Source organism: Cryptomeria japonica, chromosome 7 (genome assembly GCF_030272615.1).
Source record: "Cryptomeria japonica chromosome 7, Sugi_1.0, whole genome shotgun sequence".
NCBI lineage: Eukaryota > Viridiplantae > Streptophyta > Pinopsida > Cupressales > Cupressaceae > Cryptomeria > Cryptomeria japonica.
In genome coordinates this window covers 243211244-243227337 of record NC_081411.1, presented here as the reverse complement: position 1 = coordinate 243227337, position 16094 = coordinate 243211244, and the positions used below count along the sequence as shown (strand labels likewise).

The window sequence follows — 16094 nt, the reverse complement described above, 5'->3', positions numbered from 1 at the left end:
AAAGGTAATGACCTTCAATGCTGTATTTGCAGTTCCAATATATTGAAATCCCTTTGTAGTGGGAGTGATGCGTCGGAAAATGGCTTAGGAGTAGTTGTCATGCAACAACAATTGTTCAATCTGTAAATGATGTTCAATTTACATTCAATATGCAAGTTATATTCTATTTAAAATGATCTTGTTATATATATTACTAAATTAATATATGAATCTGACTATCTTCTTGTTTGTGACAGGTGAGAGGAGCATTTGTTGTTTTCTATGTCCTATCTCACGAATGCCATTCAATATAAGTATATAGCAAATGCATGTTCATTGTTAATGTCAATCGGTGTGTAAATACTTTAACAACCGATGACTATCGGTGTTTGCACAATACTAACAGCCGATAGTTATCGGCATGTGGCTAGCCTTAACAGCCGATAACTATCGGTGTAGGCTTAACAACCGATAACTATCAGTAACCTTTATCATGCCACCCGATATATATTGAAGCATATACAACCCGATATTAATCGATGTTTTGATTAATCATTTATTTATTATCAATTGTGTTAATCAATACAAATCGGAATGCAAGATTTAGTAATCGATGAACATAAACAAAAGATATAATATGATTATCAATGTTAAGGGTTTGATCGAACTAAATAGGTTATTTATATGCAAATGTAGAATGGCTATCAAAGAGGAATTAATTGCTTGAAGGTTTTATCATAGTTATCGATATGATAAATGATTGAATGAGAGACTTCATTTATCTCTCATTCAATCATTTATCTTACCGAAGCTATCATACATTAACACTCCCTCTTAGGTAAGTAAGATGAATGTAAACAATATATTCAAGCATCACAATTCAAATGATAGTTAGCATTTTAGACATTCTAGAAAATCATACCACCTAATCACATGATATGAAGTATCACCTAAACACGTGATACCGAAGTCCATCACGTCAATCTTGTGATTGACAGGATATCACTTAAGCATGTGATATCAGTATTGCCTACACACGCAATACTTAAGGATAATCATATGAGGATTAACTTCTCATCTTATCCAAGTTGTGATATGTGCACTAACACTTTATACAAATGTTTTATCACAACACAATCATGGCACATCCATGACACACCAGAGATCCAACATGATAACTGGTTTGGACATTATAAGATCGTCACCTTATAATGTCTCCATACAAGTGTTCATTATCTTGAGAGATCGTCACCTCTTAGATATGAACCCAGGGGATAAAATCCAAAAATGACCTATCATGACAGAAGTTTACACATTAAACATCTTATAGATATGCAAATACAGATTACAAAGCAAATTACCTTTCTATCATACCTAAACCTTTTCTGAAGTGATCAACCTTCACTCTGGAAAGAGGTTTGGTCAAAATATCTGCAGTTTGATCTCCTGTACAAACATATTCTAATTGGATTGCATTCATGTCTACCATATCTCGCACATAGTGGTATGGAATCTCAATATGCTTGGATTTGTCATGAAACACTGGATTTACTGAAAGTTTTATGCAGCTCTAGTTGTCACAGTGTAAATCAGTGGGTTTCATAGGTTCTCCAAACAACCCCACAAGCAACTTCCTAAGCCATACTGCCTCTCGAGCAGCCATAGAAGTTGCAATGTATTCTGCCTCGGTGGAGCTTTGAGCTACAAAAGACTGCTTCCTGTTGATCCAAGATATCATAGCTGAACTTAGACTGAAGCAACACCCTGAAGTGCTTTTCCTGTCAGTCACACTTTCAGCCCAATCTGAATCTGTAAATCCATGTAGGCCTATATCAACTTTCTCATATTTGAGACCAAGGTTTAGGGTACCTTGTAGGTATCTAATAATGTGTTTTACTGCAACCAGGTGTATCTCCTTCGGTGACTTAGAGCATTAACTGCATAACAGATATCTGGTCTTGTATTTACCAGGTACATCAGGGACCCAATCATCTGTCTGTATTGAGTAGGATCAGTGGGTTGTGACTCTGTTGTTGCTTCTTTAAGTTTATGTAAATTGGTTTCCATAGGAGAGGTCATGGGTCTACAGTTTAGCATTTTGAATCTCTTCAAAATATCCAAGGTGTACTTTCCTTGGTTTAGTATAATGTTGTCAGAATTCTGCCATACTTCCAATCCTAGGTAGTAATGAAGGAGTCCTAAGTCCTTCATATCAAATTCTTTGGATAGATTTTTCTTGCATTGATCTATAAGGTGATCATTTCCTGTGATTAATAAGTCATCAACATATAAAATCAATATTAGCATATCACCTTTATTTCTTTTGTAGTAGAGATTAGGATCTGCATCATTTTTGGAGAAGCCTAGTCCTGAGAGATAGGTGTCAATTCTTTCATACTAGGCCCTGGGAGCCTGTTTGAGCCCATAGAGAGCTTTCTTGAGTCTACACACATGAGACTCTGCATCATGAATTTCAAAACCTTCAGGTTGCTCTAGGTAGACTTCTTCTGAGATCTCACAATTTAGAAAAGTTGTCTTAACATCCATTTGGTGTACCTTCCACCCCTTTGCTGCTGTAATGGCTAATACAGCTCTTGCTGATGTATACCTAGCAACAGGTGCAAAAGTTTCTTCATAATCTATTCCTTCCCTTTGTGAAAACCCTCTGGTTACAAATTTGGCCTTGTGTTTTTCAATACTGCCATCTGCAACACGTTTGATCTTGAAAAGCCATTTAGATGAAACCACAGATTTCTTAGTTGGCCTAGGAACAATCTCCCAAACATCATTTTTCATAATGGACTAATACTCTTCAGACATGGCATCCTTCCATACTTGATGTTCAAGTGCATCTGATACATTGTTTGGTTCGGCTTTAGAGAGATCATTCATAAGGGCAACATAGCTAGTGAATTTATTAGGCCTTTTGCTTTCTCTGAAGGTTCCTAAAGGAGAAACAAACTTCTGAGCTTCTTCTATGGTTCTAGTGGCCCATAGTGGTCTTTTCTTGAGGTTTTCTCTAGGTGGACTTTGAGTTTCACTCATAGTTTCCTCAGGATTCTCCCTTTGAAGCTCAAGAGTAGGATCTCTATCTAAGCTAGGGGTGGGGATATAGACTTCAAGATCTAGAGAGCTTTGGGCTCTTTTGAAGGCTAAGTTTTCTTCAAAGATCACATCCCTACTTAGTTCAATATTCTTTTGACCAGGTATATATATCCTGTAGGCTTTGGAGGTTTCACTATATCCTATAAAGATTCCCCTTTTTCCAAAAGGCTCTAATTTTAATCTTTTCTCCTTAGGTACATGAATATAGACAGGGCATCCAAAAATCTTAAGGTGGCTTATATCCGGTTTTGATTTAGTAAAGACTTCCTCAAGGGTCTTATCTTCAAGATAAGAGTGAGGACATCTGTTTTGAATATATACAGCAGTGCTAGTTGCTTCTGCCCAAAGATTGATATTTAGATTCTGATCAAGAATCATAGCTTTGGCAGCTTCAACGATTGTCCTATTTTTTCTTTCTGCTATCCCATTTTGTTGAGGGTTGTAAGGTATTGTTAACTCCCTCTTAATCCCTGAATTTTTACAAAACTCTTTAAATAATTCTGATGTGTATTCCCCCCCATTATCAGTTCTTAGGGTTTTAATTTTGTTTCCTGAGTAGATCTCTGTTAGTGATTTGAATTCTTTAAAACTATTCTCTTTTGATTCTTTACATTTCAGAAAGTAGATCCAGGTTTTCCTAGAGTAGTCATCAACAAATATTACATAATACAAAAATCCCCCCAATTAATTTATAGACATAGGTCCACATACATCAGAATAAACTAACTCTAAAATTTTACTTGTTTTCCTAGTACTACTCTGAAAAGCACCCTTAGTATTTTTACCTAGGGCACATCCTGTGCATGCCCCTGAATGATATTGCTTTAGCTTAGGTAGACCTGTGACAAGTTCTCTCATTGATGATAAAGCTCTAAAATTTAGGTGGCCTAGTCTTCTATGCTAGATTTCATTGGCATCTGTAGTTTCATGAATTAGGGCTAAGTTGGGCTCTGTGCATAGCTCATACAAGTAGCCTTGTCTTTGACCAATTGTTTTAGCTTTCTTGATGGATGAGTTCTTTGGCCAAGCCAATACTTGTTGTCCATGAAGGTCACTCTGTATCCATTGTCCTTCAGTGCTGATATTGAGACTGGATTCCTCTTAATGCCTGGAAAATATAGCACTCCTCTAAGTTGTAATGATACACCTGACTTTAGTTTGATGGTACAGTTTCCAAATCCTTTGACAGGGTGTGTAGAGTCATCTCCGATGGTTACCTCCTCATCATTCTCCTCTTTCATGGAGTCTAGTACTTCTCTGAATCCTGTGATGTGTTTGGATGAGCCACTGTCGATCAACAAGGAGTTCACTTTGTTTGATGCTTGATTTGTGAGTGTTGAATAGAGCACATACTTCTCGGAGTCCTCTTCCCTTTTGGATTTTCCTGTTTTGGCAAATGTGGCTTGTTTAGCTCTTTCTGGACATTTGGCAACATAGTGCCCAAATTTGTCACATCTGTAACACTGAATTTGAGAGAGGTCCTTCTTGAAGGAGTTCTTGTCGTGACGACCTTTTCTCTTTCAATTGCTTCTGCTTGCCTTTCTTGTTTGAGTTCGTATTTAGAACTTGAAGATCTTCATCTATATTCTTTTGTTTGATCCCTTTCTTATTTTGCCTTGATTCCTCTTGGAGACAGTCAGCCTTTAGCCTATCGAATTTTGGGAGGTTATCCCTTGCACTAATGCCTTGGACGAATGTTTCCCAGATGCTAGGCAACCCATCTAAAGCAATGAGGGTTAATTCTTTGATTTGGATCTCATATCCAAGCGTTGCCAGTTCATCCCTTAGGGTAGATATTCACATGAAGTAGGCATTGACTGATTCTCCTTTTATCATGGCTATGTGATTCATCTCTCTTTTTAGAGCCAAGGTTCTACTGGCATTCGATATTTCAAAAGCATCTTCAAGTGCTTTGAACATGTTGAAGGTTGTTTCATGTTTCTTTATAATGGGCATAATGTTGTTCCTTACTCCATCAACTATGATTTTGATAGCCTTATCATTTCCTTCTTTCCAAATTGCTTTGTCAGGTTCAGTCTCAAGTTCTTTAGTTTTAGTCTTTACAAATGATTCAACTTTGTTTTCTTTTAGAATCATTTGAATTCTAAATTTCCATGTGGAGAAGTCGTCACCTCCTGCGAGTCTGTCTTCAAATCTGATAGCGCTAGCCATTGATAGGATTGTGATGTTGAATATATGCTTGATTTGAATTTCACGTGAAATTGAACAGCCTCAGGTTTGATTTAACTATAGCTCTGATACCATGTAAATGATGTTCAATTTACATTCAATATGCAAGTTATATTCTATTTAAAATGATCTTGTTATATATATTACTGAATTATTATATGAATCTGACTATCTTCTTGTTTGTGACAAGTGAGAGGAGCATTTGTTGTTTTCTATGTCCTATCTCACGAATGCCATTCAATATAAGTATATAACAAATGGGGTACGATCAAGCAATGCCTTGATCGGTCATGACCGATCAAGACATTACTTGATCGTGCCTCTTTGTTAATACCAAGCAAATGCATGTTCATTGTTAATGTCAATCAGTGTGTAAATACTTTAACAACCGATGACTATCAGTGTTTGCACAATACTAACAGCCGATAGTTATCGACATGTGGTTAGCCTTAACAGCCGATAACTATCGGTGTATGCTTAACAACCGATAACTATCGGTAACCTTTATCATGCCACCCGATATATATTGTGTAATATCCCCAACAATTTTTTCAATTTGTTTCCAGTTACAATCACAACAAGAACCCGTTAAGGTTAGGAAATCACGATACAATAATGCTGAAGTTGTAACCCTTCCACTTTTTGATCACCAAGTGCCCAATATGGGAAGGTGAGAGCATACGGTGTTGAGGGGATCGTTAGCTTCAAATAACTGGAAATAATACAATGCTCAAGCGGCAAGCCAGCCCCTTCCACTTTTCAGCGGGATATGGAGAATATTGAAGATCACTTGGCGGTAAACCAGCCAAGGATAATACAAGAAACTGAAGAACAATCACTCTACTGCTTATGCAGCTGGAGGACTAGAAATGAAATTTACTATCAACTCCACCACTTATTCAGCGGGAGGACAAGATTACAATCAACTCAACCGCTTATGCAGTGGGAGGACACTATTACAAAATATTCAAAATAGGCGGCTAAGCCAGCCTCTTCCACTTACGCAGTGGGACTACAAGCAATAATCCAAAAGATAGTTGTTAGTACTACTAACTAGCTTTACAATGCACATTATGGATTATCAATACATGAAATATCACTATCCCAAAGATAGGCGGCATAGCCATCCTCTTCCACTTATGCAGTGGGACTAAGAAATAACATAATTTTGCTGTTAGTACTACTAACCAGCATTACAATCATATAGAAAGAAGAATCAAGTGCTGATAACAAGTCCAACAACTGCAACAATAATAGATAATCACTCCCAAACCAATTTAGACTACTCACACCAAAAATCTCTTCTAACACACAACTATGAAATTCTGAAAATTAATAACACGCACAAAAAACACGCAGACCAGCAAGCTACGGACACCCCAAAATGCTCATAACTTCTCCAAATCAACTCCGAATGACACAAAAACGGAAGCAAATGAAAGCTATGACTAAGGCAATGCAACCAGAGACTCAAACCTGCACCGCGAACACTAAAAACAACCAACACGCAACCCAAGGCAGCCAAGAGATGGTACGACCCAGCTGGAAAGTTCAATTTGCTGCCAAAAATCAGAAAGAACACCAAATGAAACGCCAATGTAGAAGAATGATCGCCCTTCAGATACGCTTCCAACGAGCTATTACCCAGAATAATCGATTGCACAAGCAAGGAGATACGATCGAATCTTCGCTTCAGCCACACCAAAAACCAGTAACACTGAAATCCACACCACAGTGAAAATCTGAAAATGCACACTAAAAATCAAACCACACATTCAAAAGATCCAATCACAACTAAGAGTGATGTCTCACACTCGAAGTCTATCAAGAGCCCTAAGAGGTATTCACCATCGAAGATTGTCTGGAGTTAATCCGACAGCATAACGATGTAAATTGTCTGAGATACCAAATGAGAAGCCCAACACTCTCATTTATAGATTTTGAGGGCCCAAATTCAAATTCACATTCCCTCCAAATGAACGCCAAATCCAAATGCACATTCACTTCACATTATTTTGAAATTACATTTCATTTCTCCTTTCTCCAAGTCGACCTTCTCATAGGAGAAATCATAATGTGGCATCCAAAGTAGATAAGTGAAATAAATTATAAAATTTAACTTATTTCTCCATAAGGCATCCATCTTGCCGTATTAATATTTCACTTTATAAAGTATTTTTCCTCAACAATAAATCACCCAATAAATAATTAAGGAAATGACTTATATATCAATATAACTTAGGCAATCCCTTTTAAATAAATCATCCAACTTTTGCCTTAAGTTATAATTTAATTTAAAACACCATTTTTCATCAAATACTGAACCTCCCAGAACAAGCTCCAAGTATATGGGGAAACAAGCTGAGAGAATTGCCCTACCAAAAATAGTCACTGAACTGAGTTGAGGAACCTTTTCCAAGAATAGCACCAAAAAATGAGAGAAGGCCAACTGCTCAAATTGACTGGTCGGAAATAGCCATCTAAACAAGCCTGCTGACATCCTGCTAAAAATAGTACTTACTAAAAATAACATACTGCTAAAAATAGTAAGTGTTTCCAAAGTGATTTTAACCACATTCTGAGCAGCCGTCACACTTACTAAAAATAGTAAGTCCAGAAAAAGTAACCCGATGCAGATGCATGTCGAACCATCCTGAAGCTCTCTGAAAACCCAGAAGGAATCCAGAATCCAAACTGTCAAACTCCCACATACACCCCTTGAAAACACCAAAGAATCCTCCTAGAAAATAGGAAACCTTAATTTTTGCTCCTGACTAGCCTACGGGCCTCAAAAATAGGCTAACGGCCAGCTGAACTAATCACTGCGGAGAAGGGGACATTACATATTGAAGCATATACAACCCAATATTAATCGGTGTTTTGATTAATCATTTATTTATTATCAATTATGTTAATCGATACAAATCGGAATGCAAGATTTAGTAATCGATGAACATAAACAAAAGATATAATATGATTATCAATGTTAAGGGTTTGATCGAACTGAATAGGTTATTTATATGCAAATGTAGAATGGCTATCAAAGAGGAATTAATTGCTTGAAGGTTTTATCATAGTTATCAATATGATAAATGATTGAATGAGAGACTTCATTTATCTCTCATTCGATCATTTATCTTACCGAAGCTATCATGCATTAACACAATCTTTTGAAAAAATAACTAAATGAAATGAAATGAAACGATAATTATACACATGTACATAGAAAATATAGCCTCTTACACATGTTTCAGAATTTTTCGAGCATATTTAGTACCAACACCCAATCATTGAGACAGACCACCAATGCCTGAAATATTATTTTGATTATAGAAGGCCTTAACTGAATAACAAGAAAATTGGATAACCAAATTACAAGGCTGACTTTGAAATTTAGTATAAAAACAATGTGGTTGTGAATTGTTTATTTCAGATACATCAATCGCAGGCGATATTTGCTGAATATGCCAAGAATGTGGTTTTCCTACTATATATTTAATAGAATATACAGATTTTCCACTCATATATATGCCAAGAATGAAGTTTTACTACTATATGTATGGCATTATATACAGATTTTCTGCTGATATATTTTTTATAAGAAAGACATATCCCCTCAACTTGAATCCAGATTCACATATGAAGCTTTAAAGCTAAATCCCATCCATTGATTTTACCAAATCATACTGCATTTTTTAAGATCCCACGAATAAGGTCTCACAAGTTGATTTGCACATGTAAGTTGCACAGCCTTCCAAAGAATGTTGCTAATGAAGATATCCAAAAAAATTCAACTTCTGAAAAATAAATATTAATTTTGTTGTTATCGCCTTGATCCCAAGTACAAAATAGTCAAAACTATGTAAGGGGTATTTAAGAAACTTTGTAGAAAATTGGAAAGCTTCATCACTAAATGCTCAGATTTGGTGAGAATTAGAGCAGTACATCATACCTCAGACCCCTTTTTTAATAAAATCACAAAAAAGTTATAATGATGAGGTTCAAGATTTGATAAAAAACTAACTGATATTATCACATTTTGACAGATTCAGTTTGCTTTCAGATCTTCTATAATTCATCCTATCCTTTCAAAACTAAAGAGGAAACATCAGCAAAAAGAGCTAACAGTCTCAAAATCTTTCTCATGCTTTCATCCTCTCAAACACCTTGTCTAATTCTACGCTACATAAGCGCCTCCACTTTACGCTGATTGAAGATCTTCTTCATCGCCTTGTCCTTTGTCCATCTCACTTGTCCCGTCAGCCTCCGCCTTGTCCTTTGTCCATCTCACTTGTCCCGTCAGCCTCCGCCTTGTCCTTTTCCGACCCGGCTGACTATTTGACTTGTAGACACTAGCGCGCTACGGTAACATCTACGCACTGCGCTAGTGTCCCGTGAATCTGACAGTTTGAAGATGGCTGTTTGAGCATTACACCTGCGCCTGGAAGATGCCTATAACGCCTATTCGCGACCACCGACATTTGTTTTTGTCCCAGCATGTTTATCTTCCCTTTTGGAGCTAATTTTGTTTCTCTAGTTGCTTCTCTAGCGCTCTCCCTAGAAATCTATTGGATTTACACTTGTTCATTGTCTCATTTCGAAGCTCTCTTTGATTGTGTCCTTGGCTCTCGCATACTGCTACAATTGTTATGCTTTGAGGAAGACCGGCTTGTTTTTCTTCTTCATCCGACAGGCTTCTTGCTTAGAGTGTAGAAAGGGAGTCTTCTTCTTCCTCTATCTTTCGTTATCCCCATAGCATACTCATTAAGATATTGTTGCTGTATCTTTTATCTATTATTTCAACTATCTTTTCATCCAACTATCTTGGCTGTTCGTGGAGATGGAAACACCAAAGCGGGGGTTTGACTGTGGCAGGCCTCTAAAAACACAGCCACAACCTTTTCGTCCTTGTTCGTCTTGTGTGCAAGTTGCTGAGTAGATTTGGCGAGCGAGATGGAGACTTCAAGCATGGACCAACTATGAGATTGCATTTCTTCCCTTTTCCCTTTTCATTATTTCATAGATAGTCGTATTTACTTTTTGCATCGTTATTTTGCTTAATTTCTGTTATTTGGGCACATTTCTGTCACAGTCCGTTCTCTATACAGACTCTGTGACTTTGTTCGTACAGGACACCAGCACATCGCACTGTCGTCTTAGACCCGTGCGTGCGTCCTCAAACAAAGTGTCACTGAGTCACATAAGAGGGCCTTTGTGACATGTTTAGTGTCATCTAGAGGTACCTGACAGTTTTACAATTTCTAACCTATGTTACCCCAAGTTTCCGGGACAGGGAAGGCAGGGAATGGCGAAACAAGTGTCTGGGACTGCAAATTTTTTGGCAATTTTGGGGACGGTGGGGGGACAGCAAAGGGGATGGCTATATAAAATATAGCGAAAATTTAATATAGGGAAATTTTAAATGTTCATGTGAAAAATAGATAAAGCATGTATATATCATTATATTCGTATGAAAACATGGATAAAGCAGGTATATGTACATTATAGAACCTTAACATACCACATTTGTGTTCAAAATTCATTGTCCATACTCAATATGCATTCATAATTCAGAATTCATTGTCAGTACTCAATATGCATTCATAATTGAAAATACATTGTCAATATGCTGGCACTTGTTTGCATGTAGTTCATTGTTTCTTTCTAGTTGCAGGATATTTTGAGTCTTCCATTTCTATTATGACCTACAACCGCTTCTTTATGCAATACAAAGTTTTGGGTGTTTGTGAAATTCTATACCAAGCTGTTATTCATATTTTTGAGTGCATTTGGCTATGATTCAGACCTGTTTACTTTTCATATTAGTGAAATGTCCAATATTACAGATCTACAACCACATTTTTACGCACTACCGAGTTCTAAGTGTTTGTGAAATTTATTACCAGGCTGCTGCTCATTCTTTTTAAGTGCTTTTGGAAGTGATTCAGACATGTTTACTCATCATGTTAGGGTAACTCCAATTTTACAAACCTATAATACAATTAAAAAATGTTTTTTTGAGCATTTGAGTCTTTTTGTTTTTAAATGTGCTGGGAAAAGGGGGATGGCTGGCCGTCCCCAGGACGGTTAGGGTACAGGGGGACGTCCCCCAACCATATTGGGGATGGGGGGATGTCCCCTTTGAGAATCACTACCGTCCCCAAGTTTCTGGGATGTTTCCCACAGATTTTGCAGTTTTGGGGATGTTGGGGGGACGTCCCCTGGCCGTCCCTAAGTCCCCGAAACGTCCTCGGTACGGGGATGGGGGATTTCAGCCCGGGGGCGCCAGGTAACATAGTTTGTAACGCATCTTGGGTAGAGAGGTTGATTAGTGAGTCCTGTTGACGTGTTTTTTATGACAGCGTCAAACACAGAATAAAGTTGCCTAACAGTCACTTCACTCTCTCTTGATCAAAGTACAATTGTATGCTAAGATTGCAAGAAGTTCAAACAATCGACTCCAAGGTTCCTTCAATGCGTGGACGTGACTCAGTTGGCTGATGTGATTGCTGGTAATCCAAGGGGCCTTACGTGTGCATCGTTCTTTCACTTCTTTGCTGTGGTTGGAACTCCATCATCGGATATGGCAATTCTGTGATGCTATTGCTTCAAATGGACTAAAATGAACTGAAAGAAAAGGGAAAGGGTTCAGAAGGATCTAAATCTACTCCTAAGGGCAATGATAACAATGAATAGTGCTCTGGTGGACAAATTCCAAATAAACCAAGCTCTGCTTCGCCAAGATCAACTACAACTCCGCAAGAACCAGTGCAATCTTCTAAGGATGTTAAAGAATTTTCATATTGAGAAAGTGCATTTGAATACCCAAAACGGCACAATCCAAATGATTGTCCACAACCGAACTTAGCACAAGTTTAGTGGGTTTAGGCTAACTTTACACTGCAACTTACAATCAGCAAGATGCAAAAAGTATGAACCATGGAAATTCATCAAACACCATTACATTCTCCATTGAAATCAAAGCACCATACTACTTCTACTCTAAGCTATTAAGGTGAAACCATGCAAGCTTTGAAAAAATAATTTAAGTGGACACCATCAGAGAACAATGTTTCACTGTTATTATCTCAAAACTTATCGCAACAATTTCAGACAAAGCTCCCTCTCTTACAAATGAGGGGGGTCACCCCTTATATAGGCTTCAAGCCCTGGCTACATGCAAACCCTAATTAGGGTTTGCCCAAAAGATTCTCCACACATGATGCAACAAGGTGGGAATCTCCAATTAATAACCCATCATGCCCATATACAATTAATTCCATCCCATTACAATTAATTACATTCCAGAAGTGTCCACTATGCAATGAATGTACCTTCGTGCAAAAATCGCCCATGATGCCATAAATGCACTATCATCTTCTAAATGTGACGACTGCATGCAAAAGGAATCTGTCATAATGCCATAAATGTGACGGCTGCATGCAGAGAGATGCTTCATTAATTCAACGTCCATTGACTCGACTACCACTTGGCGAGAAAAAAAAAAACCCTAGAGAGAGAAAACTTCAAGAGGGAGAATCTCTGACGCTAGAAGTATTTTCTTGAAGTTTTTGAACTTGCCTTTGCTCTGGAAAAGATTTTCAATGATTTTTCAACATCTATTTTTTAGGAATTTTGCACAAATTAGGGTTTCAAGTCCAGGAGCAAGAGAACTCTCCTACGAATCCAAATCTGTAAAACTTTTGAAATTTGGATGTGATTTGATGCCCGAGAATGGATTTTTCAAATTTTTCCCTGGGGGGGGAAATTTCTTGTTTAGTTCATCCCTGATTCCTTCCTCGCCTTAGAAATTTTATGTTCAATTCATCCTTGGGTGTATTTCTTCCTTGCTTGGAATTTTGTCCCGAAGGAAGGAATTTCCAATACTTAGCCAAATTTTCATCTTTCCTGGAATTTTGTCCTGAAGGAAGGAATTTCCAACACTTAGCCAAATTTTCACATTTCCAAGAATTCCGTCATGAAGGAAGGAATTTCCAACACTTAGCCAAATTTTCACCTTTTTCAAGAACTCTGTCATGAAGGAAGGAATTTCCAACACTTAGTCAATTTTTCACCTTTCCTGGAATTATGTCCTGAAGGAAGGAATTTCCATTACTTTGTGAATTGTCCATGTCTCCTTTTCAACATCCCTATTTTTAGGGATCCTCCTAAAATTTAGGAGTCAGTTCATTGGATGGAGAATTCTGCCATGATTCCGAATCTATAAAATTTTCCACACTCTGTCGAGATTCGGTGTCTAAAAATAGCAAATTCAAAAATTTGCCCAAGGGGAATTTTTATTTTTTTTCCTCCTTGACTCCTTGGATTCTGTGCCTTAGGCGAAATTCCAATTCTTTTAGCTCAGGTGAAATTTTCATTACACCCATGGATTCATGGATTTTCTTCCTGTGAATGCCTTCCTGATTTCAGCGCTCCGGCCCAGATCTGGGCACATTTTCAGCATGTCCATGGAGAGGTGGATTTTTCCACTTGTGAATTCATTCTTGGTTTTAGCGCCCCAGCCCTAACTTGGGCACATTTTCAACATGTCCATGGAGAGGTGGATTTTTCCACTTGTGAATTCATTCTTGGTTTTTGCGCCCCAGCCCTGACTTGGGTGCATTTTCAACATGTCCATGGAGAGGTGGATTTTTCCACGTGTGTATTCATTCTTGGTTTTTGAGCCCCAGCCCTGACTTGGGTGCATTTTCAACATGTCCATGGAGAGGTGGATTTTTCCACTTGTGAATTCATTCTTGGTTTTTTGCGCCCCAGACCTGACTTGGGCACATTTTGGAGATGTCCATGGAGAGGTGGAATTTTCCACTTGTGAATGCATTTCTCGTTTTGGCGCCCCATCCCTGACCTGGGCGCATTTTGGCCATGTCCATGGACACATGGAATTTTCAATGATTTCAGGCTCTTCGTCAGGATATATATATGAAATATAACATTTAAGTATAAGAAAGGAAAAAGACATATTGAAGATGCCATATTTAAGTTATATTTCATATATATTGTCAGGATGTTTGAGAGTGGTTTCAGGTCCATAGGAATCATAATGCAAATTCTGGATTTTGGAAGATCTTCCAAATTTCCAAACTTAGTCAAATTTTAGTCCATTTTTGGATCAGGATGACATTGGTGGATTGATGTGAATTTCTGGACTTGGATGATTTTGCATGCTTTCCTCTTCTGGAATAGGAGTTCCAAACTTAACCATTTTTGATCCAACTTGTCTACCTTCTGACTTTTCCGGATTTAGAAATGGTCTTCAGGAACGTTCAGTCTTCAGCGTCTTCGGAGATATTCAGCTTTCAGTGTTTTCCTGTGAAGATCCTGTCAAAAATAGATTTTCCCAAATAGAAACTTACTAAAAATAGGTCAGAAAAGCACTTACTAAAAATAGAAACTTACTAAAAATAGTAAGTTTGATTTTTGGCAAAATGGCGACATTCTGGGACGTGAAAAAATCCCTAAAAAATAGGGACTTTCTAAAAATAGAAAGTTGCTCCGTTTTGGCTCAAATTTTACTGGGAGGTTCCTTGAAGGGTCCTGATTCCAGTTGTATGTTCAGTTTTTCGAAAACCCTAACAGAAACCCCTAAAATCTAAGACAGAAGGCAAAAACCCTAAAATTCACAAAACGAGTCCTAGACTTAACCGAATTCGCTCAAACAAAAAGCAGATTTAATCAATATGACCCCCAAACACTTGCAAAGTAGAGAGATTGACAAGACTGCTGCGAAAAGACCACAAAAATGCAAGCCAAAAAACTGGGAGGGCCTAAAAAGAAGGGGGTCCCCATTTGCAATGGGGCAATGTGTGAAAACGTCACAAAAAGTCCCTGATAGGTGTTCACCCGCCTGTCAGAGTGGTTCACTTTTTCCCATCTACACACCATAAGACCTAATCTCTATTGCATTAATTTATATCAGCAGTGTATCAAACAATATTAAAGTTTGAGCTTCCAAGCACCTACAGTTCCTCTATTATTACAAATTTCAATAGTATCCAAAAGTTTGTTTTAGCACCATCTCTGATGTATCACAGCAAGTTCAGCAAACATAGGACTAGAGTCATATAAAATCTTATGTATATTTGCCTCCTGCTTCATCAGTTCCCTTATGAGTGACCCAGATAGTGACTCCAAAGTGAGCTATGGACTTGTACAATACAGGCAGATTGCTTTGGCTGGGATACTTGGCATTTAAGGGTTGGCTTGAGTATGTTTGGCACTTGCATTGCACCAGCATTATGTTTTCAAATGCATCTGGAAGAACCAGGTTCTCAATAGTCTTCTCACTGAGTTTAACACTCTTCTCGGTGATCTCCAATTTCTTTCATTGTTGCCATTAACTGTTAACAAAACTAAGAATGCTCATTTCAATCAATGCATTTTGTGTGTTTGGATCAGCCAGTATTTTACACAGATCTTAATGCTAGCATTTATGGATGCTGACTTTCACAAAGCTTTTGATTCTGTAGAAACAAATTCATGTTCTAAGAACCATACTAGAAAGAAATTCATGAACCCATAGAGATGGAGTAAGATGTGAGGAATAGCTATGGAGTTGAAACAAATGCAAGTGTTTCAAATTTTTGGAGAAGGGCTTCATAGGAAGATTTGTGATGGCAATAGCTATTTTCCTACTACAGTAGTTTACCAAGCATGCCAACCAATAGGGCCTGTCTCATCAAATGCCTGGCATCAACTACTATGTTCAACCATGCTATTTTCCTACTATTGTTCACCAAGTTACCCATAAATGTATGTTCCTCTAGATATAGAAAAAATTGATGCCATAATGAGATACGGCT

The 16094-nt window shown here is 37.7% G+C and overlaps 1 protein-coding gene across 32 annotated transcripts in view; it reads right to left on the bottom strand.

Annotated features, from left to right (window-relative positions):
• Nucleotides 1-16094, bottom strand: part of LOC131051461 (mediator of RNA polymerase II transcription subunit 6) — a 109657-nt gene that overhangs the window by 24603 nt on the left and 68960 nt on the right. The gene's annotated exons all lie outside the window — the stretch shown is intronic.